Source organism: Saimiri boliviensis, chromosome 1 (genome assembly GCF_048565385.1).
Source record: "Saimiri boliviensis isolate mSaiBol1 chromosome 1, mSaiBol1.pri, whole genome shotgun sequence".
Classification (NCBI taxonomy): Eukaryota; Metazoa; Chordata; class Mammalia; order Primates; family Cebidae; genus Saimiri; species Saimiri boliviensis.
Genome location: NC_133449.1, coordinates 189,587,817 through 189,613,576, shown reverse-complemented (window position 1 = coordinate 189,613,576; position 25,760 = coordinate 189,587,817). Strand labels below are relative to the sequence as shown.

General features: G+C 34.7%; 1 long non-coding RNA gene across 1 annotated transcript in view; it reads right to left on the bottom strand.

Annotated features, from left to right (window-relative positions):
* LOC141580572 (uncharacterized) overlaps window positions 1–25,760 on the bottom strand; it is a 127,804-nt gene that overhangs the window by 62,913 nt on the left and 39,131 nt on the right. The window contains exon 4 of the long non-coding RNA XR_012512816.1: window positions 7,872–7,966. This is a non-coding gene — a long non-coding RNA (uncharacterized LOC141580572). The remainder of the gene's footprint in view (window positions 1–7,871; window positions 7,967–25,760) is intronic.

Genomic DNA, 25,760 nt, shown 5'->3' with positions numbered 1-25,760 from the left:
TAAGAAGAAACTGGCCTCAAGGGATTTTAAATCTCATAGAGTTATGTATAAACTAGACAAGTATATAAACAACTGTATTACAAGGATATAAGCAAGGAAAAAGATGACTACTAGGGCAATATGGAGAGAGGCAAATAAATCGCCATTTTGGACTGGGTCACAGGAAGGCTAGGTCATTTGAAAAGCTACTCTTGATGTTTGCAAAGGGTTTGGACAAATAGAGTTAAGGTGTGACAGGAATATCTTCTGAAGAAAACAAATTAGGAAAATATGGATTATATTTGGCAATTATTAAATAGCTTAATTTGCTCAGAATAAATACTGTCTATAGAATAATAGAAGGAGACACAGACAAGTAGCATGTGAATGGTCCCATGGCAAAAAGTCTGAACCATGGCTATCTCAAAAGAGAAAAGGAGACCCTAGTTGATTATTAAGCTGTGTGTTGCTTCTCATGTTGAACAAAGTACATACTCTTTGATCTTCTATTGGCATTTAACTCATTACATTTTAATAAGAAATTTATTATTAGAAACCATAGTCTCTTTAGACCAATTTCACATTCAGAGATTAAAAAGTGTACGCATGTACCAAATGTTGAATAGATATTACTTTACTGGACTGAGAAACTGATCTTTCTTTATACTTTAGCTTAACATCTTTCTGAATGTCCCAGTTTTATAGTGACAAGTACCTTGGATATAATGAGCCAGACAGAACTATTCTGAAAGGCACAGAATAACAAAGCTTCAAGAGTGTCACTAACCCTCTTTCTCTTTTGATTTCTGCCACAACTCAGTGGTTAAAATAATGCCATTATACCAGTTTCCAGTAAGTATGACAAACTGTTCTAATTAAGCCATTTGAAATAACAATTTTATCTCAAACATGTGCAATCAAATGTGTTTTTGAATTAATTTTCCATTGCTCTTTTGTGCAAATTAGAGTTTTCATATTGTAAATGTTTAAAATAAAAATATTAGAAGCCACAATTTCTGACAATATAAACTCTTGGCTTATTAAGTTTTACACCAGTATTACATGTTAAAAAACAGGACTTCTGAAACAATAAAAATCTTAACTAATTTATGAATGTTAAAAAATTAAAATATGATATTATAAAAGTAGAAGTATAATAATTATCTTGATAGCACATACGTGCTTTAGAAAACATTAAATTTGAGAATATTCTTCCTTCCTTCAAATGGAGTTTAAAATATTTTTTGTTCTTCATTCACCTCATTGCACATTTAAACATTCATATGCAAACTTAGTGTCATTGCTTTTGTGCTGTACGATTATTTACACAAACTTAAAAATGTTTCATATTTTCTGTTTATCATTTATGATTATCTTCATATGCTATAAAGGTCTAAACTCAGAATAGTTTGGGAGTGCGTACTTTCTAAAAATTGTGAATTTTGCAACTGCATAAAGAACAAAATTTGAAGAATTTCGTTTATACCACTTCATAATTAGTAGCAATGCATATAAAGACAGAGCTATAATTTTATTTATGTTTCACAGTTCATTTTGTCTGGAATGCCACTGCTATCAACCTGTGCCAGAATCTCTCTCTTGAACTATTACTATGACCTGCTGAAATACCTTCCTGAAAATCATTACATTCTCACTTCAATCTGTGTTTACAAGGTAATCTGAGTTATCATTTAAATTTAAAAATCTGATAATATCACCTTATTTATTTAAATTTTCAATGGCTTCCTATTGCTCTTGGAATAAGTAGAAAACTATTAACATGATCTAAAGGGATCTGGATAATGTGAACCTTGTCCAAACCTCTATCTTTTACCCATATCCCACCAAAAATAACTGTTTCGGTGGAATATTTTCCCCCCAGTTTTTCAAATATGCTCTTCTTTTTCTAGAATGCTTTCCTGCTTCTCCATTTCATAGTGATTAAATAGCTTTCAAGTTATAGAACTGATACAGTTTGGCTTTGTCCCCACCTAAATCTCATCTTGAACTTGTAGTTTGCCTAATCCCCATGTGTTGTGGAAGGGACCTTGTGAAAGATAATTGAATCATGGAGTTGTTACCCCCATGCTGTTCTTGTGATAGTGAGCTTTCACAAGATCTGATGGTTTTAAAGGCACTTTTTCCCCTTTTCAGCCTGCACTTCCTCTGTTTGCCACCATGTGTAAAAGGATGTGTTTACTTCCGCTTCTGAAATGATTTCCTGAGGCATCCCTAGTCATGCTAAATTAAACCTCTTTCCTTTCTAAATTACCCAGTTTCAGGTGTGTCTTTACTAGCAGCATAAGAACAAACAAATATAGTAAATTGGTACCACAGAGATTGGGATGCTTCTTAGAGACATCTGAAAATGTGAAAGCAACTTTAGAACTGAGTAACAGGCAGATGTTGGACCAGTTTAGTGTGCTCAGAAGAAAACAAGAAAATGCGGAAAATTTTGGAACTTCCTAGAGACTTGTTGAATGAATTTGAAAAAAAAATGTTGATTGGGATATCGACAATGAAGTCCATGCTGAAGTGCTCTCAGATGGAGATGAGGAACCTGTTGGGAACTGGAGTAAACATCACTCTTACTATGCAAAGAGAATAGTAGCATTTTGCCCTTTCCCTAGAGATCTGTGGAACTTTGAATTTGGGATGGATGATTTGGGGTATCTGGCAGAAGAAATGTCTAAGTGGCAAAGGGTTCAAGAGAAGCAACGTATTAAAGTTTGGAAAGTTTGCAGCCTGACAATGCAATAGAAAAGAAAAACCCATTTTCTGGGGAGAAATTCAAGCCAGCTTCAGAAATTTGCATAAGTAACGAGAAGCTGAATAATAATCGCCATGACAATGAGAAAAATGTCTCCAGAGTATATCAGGGATCTTCTTAGCAGTCAGTCCATCACAGGCCCAGAGGTCTAGGAGGAAAAAATTGTTTCATGGGCCAGGCTCAGGGCCACCCTGCTGTGTATAACCTAAAGACCTGGTATTCTATATCCCATCAGCACCAGCCATGGTTAAAAGGAGCCAAGGTACAGCTAGGCCATGGCTTCAGAGGGTACAAGCCACAAGCTTTTGGAGCTTCCACATGGTGTTGAGCCTGCAGTTCCACAAAAGTCAAAAATTGAGGTTTGGAAACCTCTGCCTAGATTTCAGAGGATATATGGAAATGCCTGGTTGTCCAGGCAGAACTTTGCTGCAGAAGCAGAACTCTCACAAAGAACCTCTGGTAGGGCAGTGCAGAAGAAAAATATGGAGTTGGAGCCTCCATACAGAGTCCCCACTGGGGCACTGCCTAGTAGAGCTGTGAGAAGAAAGATACCATCCTCCAGACCCCCAAATGGTAGATCCACAGACAGCCTGCACTGTGCACCTGGAAAAGCCTCAGGCACTCAACACAAGCCTGTGAAAGCAGCCAGGAGGGGTCTGTTCCCTGCAAAACTGTGAAACAGAGCTGCCCAGAGCTGTGGGAGCCCACCTCTTGCATCAGCAGCATCTAAATCTGAGACATGGAGTCAAAGGAGACCACTTTACAACTTTAAGGTTTAATAACTGCCCTATTAGGTTTTGGACCTGCATGGGGCCTGTAGCCCCTTTGTTTTGGCTAATTTCTCCCATTTGGAATAGTATTTGCCCAATGCCTGCAACCCTCATTGTATCTAGGAAGTAACTAACCTGCTTTTGATCTTACAGGCTCTTAGGTAGAAAGAAATTGCCTTGTCTCAGATAAGACTTTGGACTTGGACTTTTGAGTTAATGCTGAAATGAGTTAACACTTTGGGGGACTCTTGGGAAGGTGTTATTGTGCTTTGAAATGTGAGGCCATGAGATTTGGAAGTGGGCAGGGGTAGAATAATATGGCTTGGCTGTGTTGAAACCCAAATCTCATCTTGAATTGTAGTTATCATAATCCTTATGTGTCCTGGGAGGGACCTGGTGGGAGATAATTAAATCATGGAAAATGTTACCTCCATGCTGTTCTCATGATAGTGAGTGAGTTCTCACAAGATCTGATGATTTTATGAGGGGCTTTTCCCCACCTTTGCTCTGTACTTCCTCTTGCTGCTGCCATGTTGTAAAAGGATGTGTTTGCTTCCTCTTCTGCCATGTTTGTAAGTTTCCTAAGGCCTCCTAGCCATGCTGACCTGTGAGTCAATTAATCCTCTTTCCTTTATAAATTACCCAGTCTCAGATACATCTTCAGTAGTTGCATGAGAATGAACTAATACAATAACAAACCACATCATGTTTCAGCCTGGGTCTCTTCTGTTATTATAGCATCACACAGAGCCACATTTTCTTCCCTTTATAGGATTCACTTAGTAAATAATAATAATATGTGTAACTATTTGAATAAAATATGTCTCTCAACTAAACTGTGAAAGGATTATATATAATTTTGAGCTCAATTTTATTTTTAGGGAGTATAAAGCACCTGTCATTTATTGTCAAATTGAATAAATGACTAAAAATAAAAGCAAGCAGTAAATCAAGTCCAGTGAAGCAAAAAAAAAAAAAAAAAAAAAAAAAAAAAAAAAAAAAAAAAAAAATTCTGTACCAGGACCAAGTGGGATTTATGGGAAAAAGGCAAAATTGCTTTAACATCTAAAAATCAAATACAAAAAAGCCCACCATATTAATAATATAAGTAAAAAAACATGATTATCTCAAATGATTCAGAAAAAAATACTTGAAAAAATCCAACACCCTTTCATGATAAAAATGTTCACAAGCTAGTAATAGAAGGTAATTTTCTTGACCTGATAAGAGACATATAGGAAAAAATAAAACAAAGCTACATAATGGTGAAAGATTGAACATTTTTACTTAAAATCAAGAACAAGTTAAGAATATCCACTCTTCCACTTCTATTTAAAATTCTACTAGTGGTCCTAGCCAAAACAATTAGGTAAGAAAAAGAAATAACAGGCTGGGTACAGTGGCTCATGCCTGTAATCCTAGCACTTTAGGAGGTCAAGGTAGGCAGATCACTTGAGGCCAGGAATTCAAGACCAACCTGGCTATCATAGTGAAAGCACATCTTTACTAGAAATACAAAAATTAGCCAGGCATAGTAGTATGCACCTGTAATTCTAGCTCCTCAGAAGGCTGAGGTAGGAGAATCACTTGAAGCAGAGACAGAGGTTGCAGTGAGCCAAAATTGCACCACTGCATGTCGGCTTGGGTGACAGAGTGAGATTCCATCTCAAAAAAGAAAAGAAAATGAAATAACATCCAGATTGAAAAATAAGAAATAAAAATTAGTTCTTTTTGTATATAACATGTACTTACATAGAGAAATGCTAAGTAATCTAGTACAAGTTATTAGAACTAATAAATGAATTCAACAAGATTTCAAACTGAAAGATCAATACAAAAATATGTGTATTTTTATATAACAATGAAAATTTCAAAAATAAAATTAAGAAAATAATTGTTACCTTTAATGGCATCAAGAACAAAAAGTTTAATAATAAATTTAATAAAAGTATAAAACTTGTATAATGAAAGCTACAAAAGAAGAAATCAATGAAAATAGAAATAAGTGGAAAAACATACCATGTTGTCCTGGATCAGAACATAATGTTCTCATGGATTGGAAAACATAATATTGTAAATATGGCAATATTGCCAAATTCATCTAAAAAGTCGTTGCAATCTCTATCTGAATACTAAATGCTAGATTGGTGTTTTTTGTAGAAACTGATAATCTGGTCATAAAGTTTATACAGAAATACAAGGGACCCAGAATAACCAAAACATAATTTTAAAAAAATGTTTGAGGACTAACACATCCCCATTTCAAATTCACTACAAAGCTACAGTAATGAAGAAACTATAGTGCTAGCATTAGAAAAGACTATACATCAGTGGAAAATACTTGAGAGCCCAGAAATAAATCTCTACAGTTTAAGTCAGTTGATTTTCAACAAAAATGTCAAGATAATTAAATGGTAAATACTCATTTCAACAAATGTTACTGAGTCAACTGAATATCCATATGCAAAAGAATGAAGTTGAATTCTCACCTCAATCATACACATATTAACTAAAACTGGATTGTATACTTAAAAGTAAGAGTTAAAATCTACAAACTACTTAGAAGAAAATATGAGAGTAAACCTCCTTAACCATTGATTAGACAATGTTTTCTTTAAAAAGATAACAAAAGCATAATAAAAAATAGATAAACTGAACATAATTTTTTTTTGAATTCATAATGTGTTTCAATAACACTATCAAGTGAGTGAAAGATAACCTACACAATGGAAAAAAATATTTACAAATTATATATCTGATTAAATACTTGTATCCATAATGTATAAGGAATACTTACAACTAAATAATAAAAATAAAAATAACCCAATTAAATGCAGAGAAAGGGTTGTATAGACATTTTCCAAGGAAAATATATAAATGGTCTATAAGCATATGAAAAGATACTCATCATTACTCATTAGTGAAAAGCAAATTAAAATCACAGTGGGATACTATTTTACTCCCACAATAGTCAATCATGGATATAATTAAAAAGAAATACAGTAACAAGTGTGTTGGCAAGGATGTGGAGAACTAGAATCTGCAGACCTTGCTGGTATTGATGTAAAATGGTGAACAATTTGGAGGACAATCAGCAACTCTTTCAAAAATTTAAATATATAGTAATCATATGACTCAATTATTCTGCCTAAAAGTGAAAATATGTATTCCTAAAAAACACCTACATAAATATTCATAACAGCATTATTTAAAACAGCAAAAAGTGGAAAAAAATGCAAATATCTACTAAAGAATAGATAAATACTAAGTAGCATATTCATAAACTGGAACATTGCTACACCTAGATGATTCTTGAAAACATTATACTAAGTTACAGAAGCCAGGGACAAATACCACATACTATATTACTGAAAATCAAATGTCCAGAATAGCCAAATTTGTGGAGGAAATCTGATTAGAGGTTGGTGAGGGATAGGGATGCTGTGGGGAGGCAATAGATAGGGAGCTGGTTTTAGGTGGGAAGAAAATGTTCTAAATTTAGATTGTGGTAATGGTTTCACAACCCTATAAAATATTTTAAAACATTAAATTTTATACTTTAAATTGGTGAATTGCATGGCTTATGAATTATTTCATAATAAAGATGTTCAAAAAATATTGAATGAACAAATTAATACTCAAAATAATGGTAAATATTGAAGATACTTAAACATACTAAGTATGCTAAAGTTTATTGTATGCTTAATAAAAGAAAATGTAAACTATTCTAATTACTATATTAATTAGACATCTCCAACCATTTCTAATGCAGGTTTGGAGGCCACTCACATTCAACAGTTTGAATGTGTAACCAGTTTGTATCATTCCTTAAACAGCCTGTATTTTTTTTTCCCAACCTTTTAGCAGAACTTAACTTTTCATCTTAGCCCTCTGACTTTACTTTTTAAAAATATTTATATTTATTTCCTGATCTCTGAAAAAGATTGAAAGGCCTGCTGACTTCAAATGCACTGCCAAATCATTAGTGGGCTGTGTGTAGATTTTAGAAAAAGTAAAGGGGTTAGGGTCATATTTAGGAGAGGAGCTAAAAAAAGGTTTATAACAAATTCCATGTGCAAAATATTATGATAAATATCTCATTTGGTGCTTCAATCCTCCCATAAATTTCTTCTTCACCCGCCACATGTTTTTCACTTTTCTGTCAACTTTCCTTCCACAGCCTAAACCTATTTCTTCATGTCAACTTGCTTATGCAGAATTTCTTGGTGTTATTACAGTGCCAGCTGACCCATAGTCCCAGACATATAGCTTCTCTCTTAGTCTGTTTTGTGTTGCCAAAACAGAATTCTATAGACTGGATAATGTATAAAGAAAACAAATTTATTTCTTACCATTCTCAGGTCTGAGAAGTCCAAAAGCACAGTCCTTACATCTGGTGAGAGTCTTCATGCTGCAATATCCCATGGCAAGAGAGTGGAAGACCAAACTAGCACATGCAAGAGAGCAGAACATCAGGGTCTGGCCTCACTTTTGTAACTACCCTGTCATGTGATAATCGACCCACTCCTGTGATAACAACATTAATCTATTTATGAGGGTGAAGTTGTCATGACTTAATGAAGTTTTAAAGGCCACACCTCCAAATACCATTATAGCGGCAATTACATTTCAACATGAGTTTTGGAGGGAATACTGAAATCATAGCAGCTTCCAAATTTATTATCATTTACCTCAATAAAACTGTTGGTATTTTATTACTACACACACACACACACACACACGCGCACACACACACAAACACACACACACAAACATTGTTTATACATCCAGATCCTTATAAATAAATTAATAAATATTAAGGTATTTTAAAAGACTGAATTTATTAATATGAATAATTAACATGTTCATAGTACAAATACTTACTAATTTAACCAGTTTTATTTATTAATATTTATTTACTAACACTATGTGTCAGAAATCATGGTAGCAGGTGAGTATATCCAAATATGGATGTTATAGTCCTTGCACATAATAGAAATTCACAATTCAGCTCTTTCACAAGCATGATCTACATTTACATTACCCCAACTCTGAAAGAAAACTAAAGCAATATGAGAAAATTAAGGTTCTAGAAGATCATGATGAGTCATGCATCTACTGTCCAGATTTGTACTCACAGTTTCTAATAATAAATGCGTGTGTGTGTTTTTTTTTAATTGGGCCAGTGAATCACACTGACTATAAAAGTTTGCATACATTATCTTATTTAGGTTTTATATAATCCCATTTTTGGATTCAGAAACATTTAATCAGTATGTCTTGGTAGGTATCATTAACCCCTGTATCTGTCAGGCAAGCTCATATTTTTCCATCTATATATTACCTTAATTCCTCCAGCTATAACTACTTTGTTAATGAACTCAAGCAAAATATGAGGTGGTTGTGTAAGAAAAACTAACTGATTATCAATAGAGTGGTTTATTTTGTTCACTGAAACTCTGTCCTATCTAAGTGTTGATTCTCAGCAGCTGGATGAATACTCAGATAGGACAAAGTTTCTCCTAGACTGTACTCATTTCAAGAGAAAATCTTTCTAAATTCTTACCAGCATTCTATTCTTGTTTACATAAAACAGAATCCACTATTGCTAATTGATATGATTTGACTGTGTAGCCACCCAAATCTCACCTTGAATTCTCACATGTTGTGGGAGGAACCCAGTAGGTGTTAATTGAATCATGGGGGTAGGCCTTTCCTGTGCTATTTTTGTGATCATGAGTAAGTCTCATCAAATCTGATGGTTCTATAAAGGGGAGTTTCCCTGAACAAACTCTCTTTTCTCTTGTCTGCCACCATGTGAAAGGTACCTTTCACCTTCTGTGATGATTGTGAGGCCTCCTCGGCCACGTGAAATTGTTAAGTCCAATAAATCTCTTTTCTTAGAAAATTGCCCAGTCTCAGGTATGTCTTTATTGGCAGCATGAAAATGGACTAATACAGTAAATTGGTACCAGTAGAGTGGGGCACCACTGAAAAGATATCTGAAAATGTGGAAGCGACTTTGGAACTGGGTAACAGGCAGAGGCTGAAACAATTTGGAGGGCTCAGAAGAAGACAGGAAAATGTGAGAAAGTCTGGAACTTCTTGAAGACTTGTTGAATAGCTTTAACCAAAATGCTGATAATGATGTGGACAATGAAATCCAGGCTGAAGTAGTCTCAGATGGAAGTGAGAAACTTGTTGGGAACTGGAGCAAAGATAACTTTTGTTACATTTTCAGAGAGACTAGTGGCATTTTGTCCCTGCCCTAGAGATTTGTGGAGCTTTCAACTTGAGAGAGATGATTTAGGGTATCTGGAGGAAGAAATTTCTTAGCATTAAAAATGTGACTTGGGTGCTGTTCAAGACATTCAGTTTTAAAAGGGAAACTGAGCATAAAAGTTTAGAAAATTTTCAGCCTGAAAATGTGATAGAAATGAAAATCCCATTTTCTGAAGATAAATTCAAGATGGCTGCAGAAATTGGCATAAGTAACAAGGAGCCGCATGTTAATCCCCAAGAAAATGGAGAATATGTCTCTGGAACTTGTCAGAGGTCTTTACAGCAGCTCCTTCATCACAGGTCTAGAGGTCCAGGAGAAGAAAAATGGTTTTGTGGGCTGGGCCCAGAGTTCCTGTGCTGTGTGCAGCTTAGGGACTTGGTGCCCTGCATCCTAGCCACTCTAGCTATGGCTGGAAAAGGCCAACATAGAGCTCAGGTCATGGCTTCAGAGGGTGCAAGTCCTATGTTTTGGCAGCTTCCACATGGTGTTGAGCCTATGAGTGCACAGAAGTCAAGAATTGACATTTGAAAACCTCTGCCTAGATTTCGGAGTATGTAAGAAAATACCTGAATGTCCAGGCAGAGGTGTGCTGCAGGGATGGGGATCTCATGAAAAACCTCTGCTAGGGCAGTGCAGATGGGAAATGTGGGGTTGGAGCCCCTTCACAGCATCCCTACTGGAGTACCACCTAGCATAGCTATGAAAGGAGGGCCACCATTCTGCAGACCTCAGCATGGTAGATCCATTGATAGCTTGCACTGCACACCTGGGAAAGCCACAGACAGTCAACACCAGCCCATGCGAGCAGCCAGAGAGAGGTTATACCTTGCAAAGCCACAGGGGTGGAGCTGCCCAAGATCATGGGAGCCCACATCTTGCATAAATGTGACCCAGATGTGAGACACAGAGTCAAAGAGATCATTTTGGAGATTTAAGATTTGACTACTAGATTTTGGTTTTTCATGGGACTTGTAGCCCCTTTGTTTTGACCAATTTCTCCCATTGGGAATGGTTTTGTTTACCTGTACCCACATTGTATCTAGGAATTAACTAACTTGCTTTTGATTTTACAGGCTCATAAGCATGCCTTGTCTCAGATGAGACATTGGATTGTGGACTTCTGAGTTGATGCTGAAATGAATTAGGACTTTGGGGGGACTGTTGGGAAGGCATGATTGGTTTTGAAATGTGAAGACATAAGATTTGGGAGGGACCAGAGGTGGAATGATGTGGTTTGGCTGTGTCCCCACGCAAATCTCATCTTGAATTCCCACATGTTGTGCCAGGGACCCAGTGAAAGGTAACTGAATCATGAGAGTAGGTCTTTCGATTGCTGTTATCACAGTAATGAATGAGTCTCATGAGATCCAATGGTTCTATAAGGGGAGTTTCCCTGCACAAGCTCTCTTTTCTCTTGTTGGCTGCCATATGAGAGATGCCTTTCACATTCCTCCATGATTGTTGGGCCACCCGAGCCACATGGAACTCTAAGTCCAATAAACCTCTTTCCTTTGTAAATTGCCCAATCTGGAGTATGCTTTTATCAGCAGCATGCAAGCAAACTAATACACTAATTTGAGATAAATGAAATTAATTACAGGACAGTCAACATGTGGGTAGAATTTTGGTATGATAGTAAGTGGGGCCACACTCATTTTGATGCTTTACAAGGTTTCTGGGACCACTTATTTTGGTTTAAAGAAAGAAAAAAAAACAAACACTGTATATTAATTGCTGATTCAGAATATGTATTACCTCCTGAAGAACTGTTCTAAAGCATCTCAAGGTATGTCTTCCAGCAGGTGCTGTAACTGTCTTCAGTATTATTTTCCTCTGGTGGTTTCTAATTCAGATGGTTTCTAAGTGATGAGGTATGCAATGAAGACAGTGAATTCTGTGACCATAGGCCCTATTGCCTTACACTTTTGCAAGATGAGTTTCTTAATCAGAATAAATATTATAAATAATAAATATTATGCTATTAAATATTTTATGAGATATGAGTATAGTTGTTACTGTTCTTAGAAATGTAGTAGGCAAGAAAATTATAATTGTATGCCAAATATGTATTTATTGCAATAAGAAAAAATTTCTTTCTCATGGGCTATTAGAAGGAAGTCTGGTATGAGGTGATTTGTTACTTAATCATGTAGCCATACGGAGGGCTTGGGGCCAGACATTGCTGCTGTTAAATCTGGTAAAAATTGGTGGTGAAAAGTCAGCTTCAATGATGGCCAGCTTGTGTTTCTGTGTCTACTAATTATCTCTATTCCTTCTACTGTAACCATGTGTTAATTAACTTATTACACAAATTCTGGGGTGATTAAAGAAAAAAGGCTAATTGATTGCTGTACAATACTTTATTTTGTTAACTTCTTTACTGAGCATATCCTCAGCAGCTGCATAAGCTCTTTTGTGGGACAAAGTTTCTGCCAAACTGAACTCATTCCAAAAGCAAATTTTCAAATATTTTGCCAAATCTCCATTCTTATCCCTTCCAAGTCCATGATTATCTTTATGACCAATTTTTAGGTGATTCTCTAACACTTAAGCATAAGCAAACTTTAGAATATACATATTTCCAAGAAAAAAAATATATTTTGCCTACAAGCAAGCTTAATTTGTTGCTTTTTAGGGCCAAGTCCAGGTGGAGGTCATAATACGCTAATAGTCCATTTCCAGAAAGTACAGCCACATTGCATAAAGCCATTTGCAAGCTAAGCTGGTGGGACTTGTGTGTCATCCCTATTATGCACAGACATTTCAAACACTATGTAAGGTGCTTAACAAAATGGCCAGATGAAAATGCTGTCTATGAAGAAAGCTAAAGGAAACTTGCTTCCTTTAGGTAACTGCTGCAATTTACAATTTTCAGACAAACAGAAATTGAGATCACATACCAACAGCAAATCTTATTGCAGAAAACACTGAAGGATATATTTACAAATAAGAAAAAATATTCAATAAAGAACAACTGAGGGTGCTAGATAAAGAAAGAAAGAAATTGGTAAACAACTGGGAAAATACAAAACAGCAATATAATTTGAAAAATTGTATAATTATACATTATATATATAATTTCAGTGTATACTATATATAGTCTAATATGTAAACCAATTATTGAGAAAGTGTAAAATTCAGATATGTTCTATTTAAAGGAAATGTAATTTAAAATATGCATACAGAAAGAATTAAAAATAAAGAGAAAATTACATACCAGGCAAATACTGACCAAAATAACGCGAGCATAGTGATATTGGTTGGCTGTGTCCTCACCCAAAATCTCATCTTGAATTGTAATCTAAATTGTAATCCCCATGTGTTTGAGGAGGGACCTCATGGGAGGTGATTAGATCATTGGGGTGATTCCCCCATGCTGTTCTCATGACAGTGAGTGAATTCTCACAAAATCTGATGGTTTTATATGGGACTTTCCCTGCTTCACTCATGCACTTATCTTTCCTGCTATCATGTAAACAAGGACGTGTTTTCTTCCCCTTCCATTGTGACTGTAAGTTTCCTGAGGCCTTTCCAGCTACGCGGAACTATAAGTCAAATAAGTCTTTTTCCTTTATAAATTACCCTGTCTCGGGCAGTTCTTCAGAGTAGTGTAGGAACGCGCTAATACAGATAGCTATTTTAGAAATAGAAATCAGAGGACTTGGAGCAAGATGGCTAAATAAATGCCTTCAATGAGTGCCCCCCTGCAGGAACATCAATTTGAACTATCCACCTAAAAAAAAACAAAAAACAAAAAACATAAGAACCAACAACTGAGTTATCACAGTACCTGGTTTTAACTTCATGGAAACATATGAAGGTTTTAACTTCGTATCACAGAAAGAGTCATTGAAGAAGGGAGGAAAGACTATCTTGAATTGAAGACACCACCCCTCCTCCATCCCCTGGCAGCAGCTATGTGGTGTGGAGAGAAAAATGTGTGAACTCGAAGGAGGGGAAGTGCATTTATTGTAAGATTTTTTTTGCATTGGAACTCGGTGCTGTGCTGTCACAATGAAAAACACCAGACAGAACTCTGTGGGTGCCAATGGAGGGAGCATTTAGACCAGCCCTAGCTAGAGGAAACTTGCCCATCACCAGAGTTGGAACCCGAGTTGCATTAATGCTTGCTACCATGGGCTTGAGTGCTCTGGGATTCTAAATAAACTTGAAAGCAGGTCTAGGCCACAGGGACTGCAATTCTTGGGCAAGTCCTGGTACTATGCTGGGCATGGAGCCAGTACACTTGAGGGACATAGGACCTAGGGAGTAATCTCCAATCAATCCATTTGTTTGTGTCCTTTATTATTACAAGTAATTCATGGTAGACTTTGTTTCATTTTTTTTTCATTAAAAGATAGATTAACTATAAAGTACAAGTTGATTGGAAGGAAAGACAACTCTCATCCTTATACCGACATATAAGGATTAGAGTCATCCAAAATGAATATATTAAAAACTGCACCAATTGTATTGCAATTACAAAATTAACTGTTTCTATATTAATGTGTTATTTGACTAACGTGTTTCAACCCATCTTTAAATGTGATAAAGCAAAACCTTTGAGAACAAAGAACAATTGGTTCATCACTGCATACTTTTCAAGGCCTGACCCATGATAGTTTACTTGTTACTTCGTTATAATATTTATTAGATTATTAATTATAGTAAATGAAAAACTATTCAGACAGATATCAGATAACTAAGGTCTAGCTGACAGCAATCCAGCATGTGCCAAATACTTGATTGATATCCTGACCATTTGGGGGAAAAAAAAAAGTAGACCAGTGGGTGTTTCCTTTGGTTTCACTAACCCTTATTCCAATTTAAGGTAAAAGTAATAGTACTGAATTCAGATTTAATTTGAAATAAGCATTTTCATAAATAGTTGATATTTTTTAACCAGTATTTCCAGTACCATTAGTTGAAGTGGCTTTTCTTTCCCTATTTAATTGCCTTAGCAGCTTTCTATATGTGTAGGGATATTTGAGGACTTTCTCTTCAGTTCCATTCCTCTATTCATTTACCTTTACACTATTTCCACAGTTTTTATTACTGCAGTTTTATTTGAATTCCAAAATAATCTAGAACAACTCCTGCAAATTTGTCTTTCTATTTCAAGTGTTTTGTTTATTCAATGTTCTTTGTATTTTTCAAACCAATTTTAGAACCAATTTGTCAATTTTAACAAAAAAAGACTATCGGAATTTTTATTAGGACTTCATTTAATCTATGTATTATTTGGGGAGTGATTGACATCATACTTTGTTATTGTCTTCCAAGCTACGAAGATGACATATCTCTCCATTTATTTAGTCTTATTTAATTCACTCAGCAATATTGTATAGATTTCAGCGTAGAGTTCTTGCACATCTTATGTTAATTCATAAGTGTTTTATTTTTTATTCTATTATAAATGGCTTCCATATTCCATTTTCCAATTTTTCTCCTTACATGCAGACATACAGTTAATTTTTGACTCAACCTTGTATTCAAAAGCTTGTTAAATTTACTTCTGATTTGTTGATTCATTGGGGTTTTTAGTGTATACTATCATGTTGTCTGGGAATAAAGGTAGCTTTATTTCTTTCCCTCCAATCTTAATTCCTTTTATTTATTTGTCTTGCTTCCTTGTACTGGCATGTCACTATGTTGATAACTGTAGGTTTTCTAAGGTACATTTTATCACATTGAGGAAATTCTCCCTGTTGGGAATATGCTGAGAATCCATTTTAATTTTTGTAAATGAGAGTTGATTGTATTGCTTTTACTTTATTCTGCTAATAATCAATATAACTGATTAACTTTAAATATTAAATTATTTTTGGGATAAATTCCATTTAGATATAATATACTTTTTACATATTGCTGTGTGCAATTTGCTAATATTTTGTAAGGATTTTTGTATCAATTTTCATGTTGGGCTGTAATTTTCAATATCTCTGCATAAAAGTTGTACAATATTAATATTATTTTTTCTTTAAAAGTGAATATAATTCAATGAATCCAGCTGGTCCTAGAGAATATAGAGAATAATTAGTATATTTTTCAAGTGCAGAGAAGAATAATAAAATAATTCTTACAAATAATTATTTTGTCAATCTTTAGCACTAGCCTCTATTTTTCTCTCATTTTTCATATAATTGTTTAATATTGTGAATAAAAAAGAGAACTAAGACAGTAAATATGTCACTAAAAATCCCATCAAAGCATTTCATTTTCCCTAATGAATAAAGCTGCCTGGACAAAATAGAACATCAACTGCTAAAGGAATCACTGAAATGTGGTATTATAAACTATGCACCCAACAAGGATCTAACACCCAGAATCTATAAGGAATTTAAACAAATTTACAAGCAGTAAACAAAGAACTCTATTAAGAAGGGGATGAAGAACATGAACAGACATTTTTCAAAAGAAGATATACAGGAGACCAACAAGTATATAAAAAATGCTCAACATCATTAATCATTAGAGAAGTGCACATCAAAACCACAATGAGATACTGTCTCACATTAGTCATAATGGCTATTATTAAGAAGCCAAAATATAACAGATGCAAGCAAGATTGTGGGGAAAAGGGAATGTTTATACACTGCTGGTGGGAATACAAATAAGTTCAGGAATATGTAGAAAGCAGTGTGGCAATTTCTAAAAGAACTTAAAACAGAATTACCATTCCACCCCGCAATCTCACCACTGGGTATATGCCGAAAGCAATAGAAATCCTTCTACCATAAAGACACATGCACTCATATGTTGATAATCGCACTATTCGCAATAGCAAAGACATGGAATCAACCTAAATGGCCATCAATGGTAGACTGGATAAAGAAAATTAATCCATCGAATACTACACAGCTATAAAATTGAATGAGATAGTAGCCTATCAGTAATATGGATGGAGCTATAGGCTATTATCCTAAGCGAACTAATACAGAAACAGAAAACCAAATACTACATGTTCTCCCACTCACAAAGTGGGAGCTAAATATCAAATACATATACGTACACAAGATGGGAACAACAGACTCCAGGGCCTATTTGAGGGTGGAGGGTAGAAAGTGAGGATCGAAAAACTACCTATTGGGTACTATGCTTATTACCTGGGTGATGAAATAATCTGTATACTAAACACCTACGACATGCAATTTACCTATATAACAAACCTGTACATGTACCCCTGTAGTAATAATACTATTTTTTATAAAACTTTTATTTTAGGTTAAACTAAAAGTTGAAAATCTAAATAATATAAAATGTAAAATAGAAGTTTTTTTAAAAAGTAGTATTAGTACAGGAAGTCAGTTGTTCTGATTCCTTTTTATTAAGGCAAGGTTGTCAAGGATCAGGAGTGTTTATGTGGGTAAGACAAATGGAACAGTATTTTTTGAAATTAAAGTAGAGTTCGTTCATCTATTAGAGAGGATGTAAATATTAGTATAATCTTTCTTGCAATCAGAATTTCCTCTTAGCTAATTGAGAAATGAATATATAGAAATTCACATATCTGTGTCTTCCTTATCCTCCTCCCTATTCTGAAACTGCTTTCTTATTCTTAGAAAAGTGTAGATTAAGCTATAATCATTAACAACTATTTGTTTGTCTAATTTCTATTGAACTAGTTAATATTGCAGAATTTTAATTCTACAAATATCAGCCTAGTTAGCATGTTTAACACACAAGCATACACACACAGACACACACACATCACGCATATTTGAAAAATACCACACACAGTAATGGCATGTAATATGTGAAAAAAATCCACTGTCCTTCAAGGAGAAAATTTCAGGAAAAAAATACAACCCTTGTTTATGCAGTTCATCACATACAAAAATGCAATACTGGTCTGTTATTTATTGTTCCCCACTTACTCTGCCTTTATGCAGCTCTTTAGCTAGCATTTTTAGATACTTTGCCAAGCAGAGTGATTCACATTTTCATTTTTCATATATGGAAGGCACTTCATAGTTCTTCCTGATTAAAGTGGTAACATTCCTAAAATACTTACTAACAAACTGATTTTCCTTTGCTATTCGAGAGGTATTAATTCAGGCAATGTGACCTTATTTTCTGGTTGCTCTCACAATGACATTAATAATGAGATTCAGTTTTTTTAAGTTATAGTTTTGGTTTCTAATCATTATCATTCCTGGTTCTTAGTTGAAAATAAATGAATTCATTTTGACTAGTTTTAGTAGAAAGGAGTATGGACAGCTTTTCCAAATTCTCATCAGAGCTGAAGCATTAACTCTTGTTTGAACCTCAAAGAACAAGGCACTTAAAAGATGCTTCAAATTCTGCCATAGTCAGGCTATTATAATACTAGCAATCCATAGCAAAAGCTGCTGTTTCCAAGAGGATTTTGACTTTGTGAAAATCCTACCAGAAAAAGAAAAGAGAAGAAAAGAAAAAATCCCATTCTTACAAATTCTAATTCTGGGTTAAAAAGCCTTTCGTGTTCACATCTGATTGGCTCAACAGTGATCATGAAGTTAGCTAAAGCTGCAAGATAATCTGAAAAAAAAATGTAGTTTTTATATATTTTATCTCCTGCATATGAGAAGTGGTTTTGACTAGGTATTGAGCAGTTCATTTACAATACAAAATACTCTTGGGGAGAAAATACTTCTTTCATGAATAATTAAAGTTCTACTGTACCAGAGCCCAGAGTAGAAAACACATAAAACTTCCTGCAAGATAGCTTCCAAGCTCATCAATTTTCACCTTCTACCTGAAGCCACTGATAGGACTTCAATAGGGCATTATTACTTTTCCAATGCTTCCAGATATTGGATTGCATAAAAATACCAGTGAATTTCAAGCATATGTACCTATTAACTTACTTTATTTCCCCATTAAGTGCATTGGTATGCCCATGCACCATTTACATGATGGAATGTATTTCTACCAAACGTAGAGAATTTGGTAAATCCACAAATGACTGCCAAGGGTAAATTCAAACTATGTCTAAACAGAAAGTAAAACATTGACTGCTCACTTCCTGAAAGGGACCTAGTAGAATAAATCTGCCACCAGGTGACATGTAGCATACCTTAATTCATGTTAGCATAAAGGAGTCTCAAGAACGGTTGAATTGCTTAAAATGTGTAATTTTAGTTGCCACATAGGGTTCCAGATTGTTCTTACTTCCAGACTGAGGTACTTTCTCCTCAATCCCTAACCATTTAACTACACTGTTAGCCACTGGCTGCTCTACCTCTTCTTCTAAGTTAAGTAGATAATAAAGTGTCCAACTCAATATTCTGCCCTTGTGTGAAGCAGTAATGGCACAAGATTCTATGTAGATGGAATGGACTTATTTATAGCAACACACAGAAGCTTAAATTTTATTTTATGATATCATCAGTCCAGAATTTGAGATCTAGATTTGAGTCTTTCATGTTATTTAATACTGTCAAAAAATAAATTGTGTATTTCTCTTGCTCTGGCCCCTTTCTATTTGCTTTAAAATTGCCTGCACTATCATTTGTTCAGTTCCTTATAGTTTCAAACTCAGTGAACTTATGGTCAGTGGATCACAGAAGATAACCTGATTAACTTGTTTTTTCCCCATGTATCATAGACTACTTGCCATCCTCAGATTTAAAAAAGATTAAATACATATCAATCTTCCTTGCCAGACATTTAATTCTAAATATTCCACATATTCCTAAAGGTCTGTGCCTAATATTTATTCTCTGGACCTTATAACTGTAATTCAAGGTTCCAATTTGCAGACAAGGAAGAGAAACCAACTCTAGAAAATTTATTTGATTTATTTCAAAGACTTATTTGAAAAACAGCTGGGGTAGAAAGCAGAAATCAAAGAAACAACTGAAAAGTGAGGCCAAGAGAAAAACTGAATCAGGAAATTTCTGTAGAACTTCACAACAGTAATAAACAGATCTCTCTAAGAACTGTTCATCTAAGTCATTCTGTTCCATCAAATTCTTTTGTTACATTGTCAATTTTCAAATTTCTTGGGTAACTTCTCTGATTGGCTCAGTTTAAAATTGTTTTTAAGAGAGTGGATTTGAGAGGGCAGAAGACAGGTTGCATGGCAGTTAAGAGGTAGTGAGTCTCCTGTGTTGAGGTTGCTTCCAGAGAAAAGGAAGCCATCAGAATATATTACACTCTTTTTAGGCCATCACGGTAAGATAGTTAATCATTAATGGCACGGGTCACGCTTAACGTGTCTCTGAAATTTCTTCTTGTCTAATCAGAATGTTTTTCTTCCCTCTCTACTTTTTCCTTAATATTAGTAGTTACATAAAGCTCCCATTTTTGCCCATTAAATGTGGATGATCTATTAGACTCTCTTAGAGTTTACCAATTGTATTCTTTATCAATACTTTTGCTAAAATCATGATTCAACAAGCCATTATTAAAATTTTTCCCTTGTAGGGTTGAACTATTTATTTCAGCTAATTTAATAGCTGTTAAATATTTCAACACATGTAAAAATCTATAAAATGTATATTTTGTTAGATTAAAATTTTATTTCACTTGCTTAGAGCTAATTTTCATTTGCATTTTAAAAAGTTATCAGAAGTGTGCTGAGAATGGAAAATAGCACGTTTCTAAAGTAACTATTTAGTCATTTAGTTATTAGTTTTATTTAGAAAGAGTTTCCCTAAGGTTGAATACAAACAAAATTACTAGACAAGAAAGGTCATTGCTTTTAGATAAGATTCAAGAAAGACAAGAATTGCAAGATCGTGGCACCTAATACTATTTTTTACTTTTCCCTTCTGGCTCTGGAGCACTTTTATTCATGCCATGGTCATTTGAATGTCATTGAGTTGGACGCTGTGTTTGTGCAAAGCCCTTGGCAGGATTGTGTAAATGCAGAAAAAATACTGGAGAAAACGTTGTCAAAGAAAAATTATTCGTGATTTCTAAATGAAGGTAGCTTGGATAATTGCTACATCTGTTACATGAAATAAACTATTTGATTATACTTCCACATCTCTAAATAACCTCAATGATTTTACAGTTTTCTCCATTGCACATTTATATTGTTCATTTGGCTGTATAACACTGTTGCCTAGCCTTTGAGACATTTTTGGGAAAGATACCAAGTGTTTCTGCTCTATTCCACTTATTTGCAATCATTTGTGACTGGCATAAACTCTAACAACAAACAGACACTTTTCATGGGAAATAGTTTGTAAGTTACGTTAACTAATAACGTAAAGAGGTACACTTAGAAAACGTTGTAAAGTTAAAAAATTGACTGCTAATCCACACAAGAGCTATGCACACCAATTTATCATTAGATTAATATACAAGGAGAACAAACTGAGGATGGGGGCTTGAAAGAATAACTTCAATGAGGAATTAGACCTTGAGGCATGTGTATTTTCTAAGCCATGGTACAAAACAAACTGAAAAAATGAATATCGTATTAACAAGACATGGTACTGAACAATCAAGTATAAGACACAATATTCATCTTTAGTCTGTAAAGAAACATACTTTTGCTATGCTCTTTATTTCTATTTTAATTAAATCCATAAATTTACAAATTAAGTAAAACTACTAAATACAATTTGACTATGCCAATCACATAAGAACATAGGATATAATCTTGGCTACTAATAGTCTTTACAACAAGACGGGGAACATTTTCATAGGTGGAGACATTTATTATATACATTATATCCTGAATTTTTAGATAAATATCTGCATTGAGCACAAAGAAAATAAGTAATAATTTTAATATTTTGAATGTAAAGTATGAATAACAAGGATGAGATTTATTTGGCACAAGTAAATGTAGAAGAATTATTTGGATAACTAGTGTCTCCTGTTATAAATTACTCACATGAATTTATAACGGATGCCAGGACAAATGACATGTAGGCACTAATGGATATGAAATAAAGTTTATTACTCACACAGTAAGCCACAAAAGTGTGAAGGGCTCAGATTTGGTAAGAATTGAAATGAGAAAAGCAGCGAGTGTAAGTTGGGGTCCTTATAATGGCTAGGGGATGTGCCTGGAGAAGAGACCACATGCAGGGTGGGAATTTACCATGGAGTTTGTACTCAGCCTCAAAGGATGAGTGGAGCACACAAACTCCCTTATTGTAGTTGCCCATTGTGGAGTAGCAGGAAAGAAAGATGGAAATCTAAAACTTGCCAGGTCAAATACTAAAAGAGGAACTTTCAATTATTAGACTAAAAGTTGAAGAAATCATCAATTGTTTTAGAAGCTGAGGTCCAGTGAGGAGAAGCTGGGGACAGTAGGTGAGAAAATTGCTGTAAATTTAAGAATAATTTGGGCAAGGCCTGAGCACTGTCTCAGGGAGTCAGCCCTCCAAGAGACTAGGAGATGGAGTGTACTAAGATAAGAGGTAATTGAGAAGGAGAAGTTTTGAGGATGGTTTTGATGGGTCTACTTAGCTGATGTCACTTGTAATAATAATTAGTTATTTTACCTAATACTCTTGTTCACTGTACCTCACCCCTTAATAGGCCCCACTGTGTGTCGTTCCCCTTCCTGTGTCCATGTGCTGTCATTGTTCAGCTCCCACTTATAAATGAGAATATGTGGTATTTGGTTTTCTGTTCCTGAATTAGTTTGCTGAGGACAAAGGCTTCCAGCCCCATCCACGTCCCTGTAAAGGATATGATCACATTCCTTTTAATGGCTACATGGTATTCCATTATATATATATATATATATATATATATATATATATATATATATATACACACTATATTTTGTTTATCCAGTCTATCATTGATAGGCATTTGGGTTGACTCAATGTCTTTGTATTGTGAATAGTGCTGTAATGAACATACACATGCATGTATTTTTATAATAGAATAATTCATATTCCTTTGGGTATATACTCAGTAATAGGATTACTGGGTCGTAAGGTATTTCTGCTTCTAGATTTTTGAGGAATCCACCACACAGTCTTCCACAAAGGTGGAACTAATTAACATTCCTACCAACAGTGTAAAAGTGTTTTATTTCTCTGTAACCTTGTCAGCGTCTGTTGTTTCCCGCACTTTTAATAACTGTTATTCTAACTGGCGTGAGATGGTATCTTATTGTAGTTTATTTGCATTTCTCTAATGATCAGTGATGTTGGGACTTTTTTCATGTTTGTTGGCTGCATGGATGTCTTTTCTTGAGAAGTGTCTGTTCCTGTCCTTTGTCAACTTGTTAATGGGGTTCTTTGTTTTCTTGTAAATTTGTTCGAGTTCCTTGTAAATTCTGGATATTAGACCTTTGTCAGAGAAACAGGTGGCAAAATTTTTCTCTCAGACTGTAGGTTGCCTGTTTATTCTGAAGATAGTTTCTTGTGCTGTGTAAAAGCTCTTTAGTTTAATTAGATCCCATTTACCAATTTTGGTTTTTGTTGCAATTGCTTTTGGTGACTTCATCATGAAATCTGCCTGTGGCTATGTTCTGAATGGTATTTCCTAGATTGTCTTCTAGAGTTTTTGTAGTTTTGGGTTTTACATTTAAATCTTTAATCCATCTTGAGTTAATTTTTGTATAAGGTATGAGGAAGGCTAGCCAGTTCTCCCAGCACCGTTTATTAAATAGTGAATCCCTTCCCCAATGCTTGTTTTTGTCAGGTTTGTAGAAGACCAGATGTGCAGATGAAGTGTGGTCATATTTCTGAGTTATTTATTCTGTTCTATTTGTCCGTGTGTCTGTTTTTCAACAGTACTATGTTGCTTTGGTTATTGTCGTCTTATAGTATGGCTTGAAGTCTGGTAGCATGATGCCTACAGCATTGTGCTTCTTGCTTAGAATTGTTTTGGCTATATGAGCCCATTTTTTTTGTTTGTTTCATATGGATTTTAATGTATATTTTCTAATTCTGTGAAGAATGTCAATGGTAGTTTAATGGAAATAGCATTGAATATATAAATCACTTTGAGCAGTATGGCCATTTTCATGATATTGATTCTTCCTATCCACAAACATAGAATATTTTTTCAATTGTTTGTGTCCTCTCTGGTTTTCTTGAGCAGTGGTTTGTAGTTCTTCTTGAAGAGGTCCTTCACTTCCCTTGTTAGCTATGGTCATAGGTATTTTATTCTTTTTGTAGCAATAGTGAATTCATGATTTGGCTCTCTGCTTGCCTGTTCTTGGTGTATAGGAATGTTCTGCATATTGATGTTGTATCCTGAGATTTTGCTGAAGTTGCTTATCAGTTTAAGAAGCTTTTGAGCTTAGCCAAAGGGGTTTTCTAGATATAGGATGATGTCATCTGCAAACAAAGACAACTAGACTTCCTCTCTTCCTATTTGAATATCCCTTATTTCTTTCTCTTGCCTAACTGCCCTGGCCAGAATTTCCAATACTATGTTGAACAGGAGTGGTGAGAATGGGCATCCTTGTCCTGTGCTGGTTTCAAGGGTAATGCTTTCAGCTTTTGCCCATTCAGTGTGATATTGGCTGTGGGGTTGTCATAAACAGCTCTTATTATTTTGAGATGTGTTCCTTCAATACTTAGTTTATTGCGAATTTTTAACATGAAGGTATGTTGGTTTTTATTGAGGGCCTTTTCCATGTCTATTGAGATCATCATGTGATTTTTGTCTTTAGATCTGTTTATAAGATGAATTACATTATTGATTTGCATATGTTGAACCAGCCTTGCATCTCAGGAATGAAGCCAACTTGATTGTGGTGGATAAGATTTTTTCTGTGCTGCTGTATTTAGTTTGCCAGTATTTTATTAGATTTTTTTGCATCAATGTTCATTGGGGATATTGTTCAAAGGTTTTCTCTTTTTTTGTTGTATCTCTGCTAGGATTTTGGTATCAGGATGATTCTGGCCTCATAGAATAAGTTGGGGAGGAGTCCCTCCTTTTCAATTGTCTGGAATAGTTTCAGAAAAATTGGTTATCAATTCTTCTTCATATTTCTGGTAGAATTCAGCTGTAAATCCATGTGGTCCTTGGCGTTTTTTGGTTGGCAGGCTATATATTACTGCTTTAATTTCAGAACTTGTTATTGGTCTATTCAGGGATTCAATTCCTTCCTTATTCAGTCTTGGAAGGTTGTAGGTATCCAGGAATTTATCCATTTCTTCTAAATTTTCTAGTTTATTTTCATAGATGTGTTTACAGTATTCTCTGATGCTTGTATGTATTTCTGTGGGGCTAGGGTGATATCCTCTTTATCAGTTTTTATTGTGGCTATTTAATTCTCTCTTTTCTTCTTTATTAGTTTAGCTACTGGTTATTTTTATTTATTTATTTTTTTTCAAAAAAATCAGCTCCTGAATTGATTGATGTTTTGAATGGGTTTTCATGTCTTTTAGTTCTTTTAGTTGTGATGTTACAGTGTCAATTTAAGATATTTCTAGCTTTTTGATGTGGGAATTTAGTGCTATAAACGTCCCTCTTAACACTGCTTTAGCTGGGTCACAGAGATTCTGGTACATTGTCTCTTTGTTCTCATTAGTTTCAAAGAACTTCTTGATTTCTGTCTTTATTTCATATTTACCCAGGAGTCACTCAGAAGCAGTTTTTCAATTTCCATGAGATTATATTGTTTTGAGTGAATTTTTAATCCTGACTTGAAATTTGATTATGCTGCAGTCTGAGAGACTGTTTGCTATGATTTCAGTTATTTTGCATTTGCTGAGGAGTGTTTTACTTCCAATTATGTAATCAATTTTAGAGTAAGTACCTTGTGGCACCAAGAAGAATGCATATTCTGTTGTTTTGGGTGGAAGTTCTGTAGATATCTATTAGATGTACTTAATCCAGAGCTCAGTTCAATTCCTAAATATCTTTGTTGATTTTCTGTCTTGATTATCTCTCTAATATTGACAGTGGGGTGTCAAGAGTTTCCCACTATTATTGTTTGGTAGTCTAAATCTCTTTGTAGGTCTCTAAAGGACTTGCTTTATGAATCTGGGTATTCCTGTATTGGATGTGTATAAATTTAGGGCAATTAGCTCTTCTTGTT